At 37.6% G+C, this 6,000-nt stretch overlaps 1 long non-coding RNA gene across 1 annotated transcript in view; it reads left to right on the top strand.

Moving 5' to 3' along the window:
- The first annotated feature begins 2,627 nt into the window (after positions 1-2,627).
- Positions 2,628-6,000, top strand: part of LOC119718637 (uncharacterized) — a 40,187-nt gene continuing 36,814 nt past the window's right edge. Inside the window, exon 1 of the long non-coding RNA XR_005269772.2 lies at positions 2,628-3,058. This is a non-coding gene — a long non-coding RNA (uncharacterized lncRNA). The remainder of the gene's footprint in view (positions 3,059-6,000) is intronic.

Genomic DNA, 6,000 nt, shown 5'->3' with positions numbered 1-6,000 from the left:
TTGAGCACAATAGAAAGGATGAATTTTCAGAAACAGCTAAACCACAAGGAAACAATCAAAGGAAAAAGTAAAACCACCTCCAACTATTCTAGCTCTAGGGATGAGCAGCACAGCCCAGTGATAACCTGGGCACAGGAAAAAGGAAACAAATGCCATCAAAAATCAAAATGACTTAGAATTTGCTATCAGAAATTTGTAAACAGAGGGAAATCAGTGAGACAGAAAAAGATGTAAACCTGGCAGGAGACAGCAGGAACCCTACTGATAGCCACTGGAGATCTAGTCTTGAGGATAAGAAGAATCCTTCAATTCATAGTAGTGACATTCGCTCATCTTTTGCTTACACATGTTTTTTTCAAGACCGCAGCTCAAGAAAGTTCTGCTATGTATGACCTACTGAGTGATGAGCTTTGAAAAGAGCTACGGCAACAGCTAAAACAAGTGTCTTCACTAACCCACTGCAACACTGCAGCAATCTCCTTAAGTGGCAACTCACACATTTCAGGGTGCTGGTAATTACAGCTGACTATGCTCATGATTCAATTTCTCAATGTATAAAAGTAAAGATAATGTCTAAAGGTTACAATTTAAGTTTTTCATAGGATTTTTAGGATTAATAGATCTTTTCATCCCCCAACTCTTCAGCCTTTCTTCAGTTAATTAAAAGAAAGCTGGCCAGAATTTAATGGAAGAATTAACATCTTGCCTGGAATCATTGTGGCTTAAAAACTCACCTTGCTCTGCAAGGTTTTTCAGCACCAAGACTCTTGTTGCCAAAAGAAAAATAAGGTATAAGCTTGCAACAAATTCTGTCATCTCACCTGTGTGAATTATTTTCACCCCAGCATGAGATGGGAAAAATAGGAGAGGGAATGCTGTGCACAGTGAGAAGGAAAGAGGGCTGCAGCAGCAGCCTGGGACTGTCCCACATGTTGCATTAGGGAGCCTCCCTGTCCCTGAGCTCTAGATATGAGGAGGTGAGGTGGTAGTCACCACACCAGCCACAGGATGTGTTAGGGACTACAGTATATATCAGTATATACAGTATATAAAGTATATATCTTCATGAAGCCAGAATGCCTGGTTTAATTAATGACATAGCTACTCAGTATAGCTACTTCTAGCTAATATAGCTACTTATAGCTACTATGAGTAGCTCATAGCTATTCATAGTTACTCAATCAATAGATGCACTTCGGGTGGATTTTCCAATCACCACTGCCAAACAAAAGGTACTTCCCTTATATTAACAGGCTTCTACTAGTGTCAGCAAACAAAGATTCATGAGCAACAATTTTTAAATGCAAGGACTTTCAGAACATTTGCAATATTCTGTCTTTTCCACCACTGTAAAATCTGAATTAAGAACCACTGAAAAGTTTTTTGCACTGAGGAAACTACTGGTAGAATCATTCTGAGAGGAACGAGAAACTTCCCCCCGCATTGTTCTGTGATCAAATGTAAACAAACATTGAAGAACAAACCTTTGAGATTTATTTTCTCACTAGTAATGAGGCTTCCTTTATAGTCCAAGTTTAGTCTTTTCTTACAACCATTTAGTGTAAACTTTAAAAATCATTTCCCACATATATTTCATACTTTTTAAAATTACTTATTTTATTTTATCCCTATCCATTTGCCATAGACTCCTCCTCCCCAGTTAGCTTTTCACAAATCTGTTCTTATAAATGAGTTTTTGGTCAGATCATGTATGGCTGTTTTAAGAAGTTAGATATATCAGATATTGTTTTATAGGCATCAGAAGGACTGACACATTGGGGTTTCCGTTTCCATTATCACCTTTTAATTCAAATCCACACATTTATTAACACCTTTAAGCAACAAAGGAAAAACATTGTCTTGTTTGTACAAGTGAACAAGTGCACTGCCATTGACAGAATTCTAGCTGGGACAGTGCTGCAGTAGGATGACTGCATAATAGAGCTTCAAAGGGGAGGGTTAAAATCTATAGAAATATAAAATTTGTGCTTTGTTTAGCTTGCATAGTTTATGTGCAGGTGTAGACAGAGAGAGCCCTTCTCCATGTATCCAGCGAGTCTGATACAGGACACACATTCCTCAGCCCACACCCACCCTTCTATATGACCTGAACTCGGTCTGTCTCTAGAGCATGTATTTAGACACTATCACACTGACACCTAATTTTAGAGATTATGATGCCTCTCTTGTAACAATTAAAAACGCTTCTGTAGGGAATATACATATAATCTGTAAACACATCAGTACAGAATTTAAGACTAAATTAGCTGCCATACACATCCCAACACCCGAGTAGAGTGTATGAGTAGAGAACAGCAGAGCAGCATGCTGAACAAATATTAACTTCAGCTAGAAATCAGGTCTATGAGAAAAATAATAATAATAATAAACAAAACCAACCAACAAAACCCCAACTGTCAAAGTCCTTGGAAAATGAGCTGATATCAAGTTACAACAGAAATGTAAAGTAACCAAGAATAAACATGTTTCCCAGCAGAGACCAACTGACCAGTGGTCTTTCAGCTGGGGTCAGGGGTGTCCTGGTTCAAATGCAGATGGACAGTGAAAGGTGGTAGAAATCCACTTGCTTAAATTACGAGTTGATAAACTTACTTTTCCACATTCATACTTTATGAAAGTAGTTATTGTAAATCAGCATAGCTGCACTGACACTGGCAGAACTGGGCCCATTTTTCAGCTACATATAATCTAATCTGAGACTGTAGACTGAGAAACATGTACTTCACCACAAAAATTGGCTTGGAATATTTCATTACTCAATGTTATTGCCTTGTAGGAGCTGGGAACCTTGTGGCTGTTTTCTTTCTGCTGCTTTCAAAGATTCTTAACAATGCTTGCTTTGAAATTGTGTCCGCTCTTTTAAATGTGGATGCTCACCACTTCTGAGAGTGCTTGGGAGGAACTGAAGCAGACTGGCAAGGAGAACGAAAAGAAAAGACAAGAGTGTCTGTGGGAGGATATTAGAATTAAGAAAAAAACAAGTCAAAGGTCGGGGTTTGTTCACCAGTACAAAGTTCAGGGTAAATATATTCTGTAGGTGAGTACTGTACTTTGACTTTCTAGCAAAAACACTAATTTTTTGCTGCTGCACTGATGACAATCTAAGAAGCTTTGACAAATATTTGACCATTTCTTCAAATAGATTACTTCTTCATTCCTACAATATAAACAGTTATCACTGGATAATCTTTATAGTGTTTGATAAAAAGAAAATATAAAAATTAACTTGTTTTTCTGCTAATCAGAAACAGTTTCTTTCTCTGCACGCTCTATTTATTGTGAGGGCTCAGAGCTCCTTTTAATCAGCAGTCCAGACTACAAAACTGTACTGTGGTTGTTCTGTTACTTTGAAATGACTCGGTGCCGGTGGTTAAGGAGAGATACAGATATACCTCATTTAATCTTCTAATTCTAAAATACAAAATACTTTTTCTCTCCACTGATGGCTTGCTCTCTTCAGCTTATCTATGAACTCATATAGCTTCAAGTATTTAAACCATAGGGTGCAAGTAAGAACACATGTTTCCAAGCAGTGTGAAGGCTAAGTATTTCTTGTTTTAAATACGTGTTTTTCTTTGCATGAAAACAATTCTGCCAAATGACTTTTAAAAAGTTCACTCAGTGTCCTGCCTTCAAATATATGGTTATAAGATTATCACTAAGTCTCATGAAGTGTTTATTTAATTTAGGAAGTCTGATAAACTCTTTTCTTGACAAAGAAAGTAGTCTTGACACACAATCTTTATTAACTATATTTTGCTTTTGAAAAATCTAAGAGCAGTTTTTTCTTTAGTGTTTTATGTAACTTTGGACTTTGACTGACTGGACTACATGACATAGCTGTAGTTATTTAACTACTCACTAATTTTTTTTTCAGATAACTTTTTGTTTTGTTAAAAAGGCAAAAATACTTAGTTGATTGACAAGGAAAAAAATCCAAAAGTTTTTATTATTATTATGACCATTCCCATTATTTTCACATGCTCAAAAGTTTTGTTGGCAGAATTGTATTTTTATTGGATCAAATCCTGATTATTTTATCAGAATTTTAATGGAAGATTATGCATGAATTAATACCTTCTATAAAGTGCAGCTAATCATTTGAAGTGCTTGGGCATAAATACAGTAAGATTCTTTTATGAAATGTCATTCATTCATGTTGGTAACAAATTTCAAAAGCCAAGAGAGTGTGATTTTATTTTGGGTTAAATTGCAAATTTCCCACAGAGTTATCAGTAAACACTTTGTAACACAACCTTTAATTATTTGGCTATGCAGATTTGTTTGAAGTTTTTGAAGTTGAGGTAAGGGTTAACAATGTAAATAACTAGCAAGCCTTAAAATGGAGTCCCTAGAGCTGTTTAGATTAATGTCCATCATCCAAGATTGATATTTTTTAAAGGCAGGTTTCTAATTACTGTGAAATTTGTTCCAGAGCTATGCACCAAAGATTTGTACAAGCATCTGGGACTATGTTTATTAAAAATAAAATAATATGAGACTACCAGTAACTTTTAAAGAGCTATATGCTGCTTGCAATGCTCCTAAAGTGTTTACCAATGTAAAAGGCCATGTGCACCCTACCACCTATCTTATACTATTGTTATTATTATTAAATTACAGCTTCTCCAGGTTAGACGGAGGCTATGTAAATTGCAGATATGAATTTCCAAAAAATTATAGGAAACAAAACTAAACACAGCTTACATTCAGCCACACTTTCAGATGGTAAGGGAAGCCTACCTAATAAAAAAAGTTCACTGGTGTCTGAAAATTTTCATGTCAGCGCCTCAATTTGAGATTAATTTTTCTTTTTAGTTACTGCTATAAGTACACATTACAAGTCAAATCCCGCACCAATAAACTTCTGCTGCCTGTAGAGTTTTGACTGATTTGAACAACTTGAAACATAAGTAGTTCAGCAGAAATCAGCAGAGAGAGTCTGGTATTCAATATTCTACTCAATCTATTGAGAAGATAGATTATTAGATTAAAGCTCTTGCTGATTTAAAGCTGCATATACATCCACAAAGGAAAGAATATGAAAATGAAAGGCTGCAGTGGGGCACAGAAATCATACTGGCCATAGGATTAGTGCAATTTTAGACATGTAGCTAAAGGCAAGAGAACAAGACCCAAGTGTGGTGGTTTAACCCGGCTGGCAGCTAAACACCACACAGCCGTTCGCTCACCCTCCCCCCTCCCTCTCTGGGATGGGGGAGAGAAATGGGAAAGTGAAGCCTGTGAGTTGAGATAAAGAAAGTTTATTAAGACAGGAAAATAATAATAATAATAAAAATAATGATGATAATGATAATAGTACTACTACTAATAATGTGTATGAAACAAGTGATGCACAATGCAATTGCTCACCACCGACTGACTGATGCCCAACCTAACCCTGAGCAGTCCGGCCCCCTCCCCCCGGCTAGCCACCCCTATATATTGTTTAGCATGACATCAGATGGTATGGAATATCCCTTTGGCTAGTCTGGGTCAGCCGTCCTAGGTCTGTCCCCTCCCAGCTCTTACTGCACCCCCAGCGTGCCTGTTGGCAGGAAAGAGTGAGAAGCTGAGACACCCTTGGCTTGGTGTAAGCACTGCTCTGCAACAATTAAAACATCAGTTTGTTATCAGCACTCCTCATCCTAAGCGAAAACGTAGCATTCTACCAGCTACTAGGAAGAAAATTGACTCTGTCCTAACTGAAACCGGGACACCAAGATAAATGAGACTCTCGATCTTCTTTTACTGAGAGAACTGGCAGAGGAGCTGGCTAAGCTGCTTTCCATCATTTATCGGCAGTCCTGGCTATCAGGGATGGTCCCAGTTGACTGGCAGTTAGCAAACATGACGCCTATCTACAAGAAGGGCTGGCGGGCAGACCCGGGGAACTATAGGCCTGTCAGTTTGACCTCAGTGCCAGGGAAACTCATGAAGCCGATTATCATGTGTATCATCATGCGGCACTTACAGGGC

The sequence above is a fragment of the Anas platyrhynchos genome, chromosome 16, assembly GCF_047663525.1.
Source record: "Anas platyrhynchos isolate ZD024472 breed Pekin duck chromosome 16, IASCAAS_PekinDuck_T2T, whole genome shotgun sequence".
Taxonomy (NCBI): Eukaryota; Metazoa; Chordata; class Aves; order Anseriformes; family Anatidae; genus Anas; species Anas platyrhynchos.
This window is presented reverse-complemented; position numbering and strand designations above follow the sequence as displayed.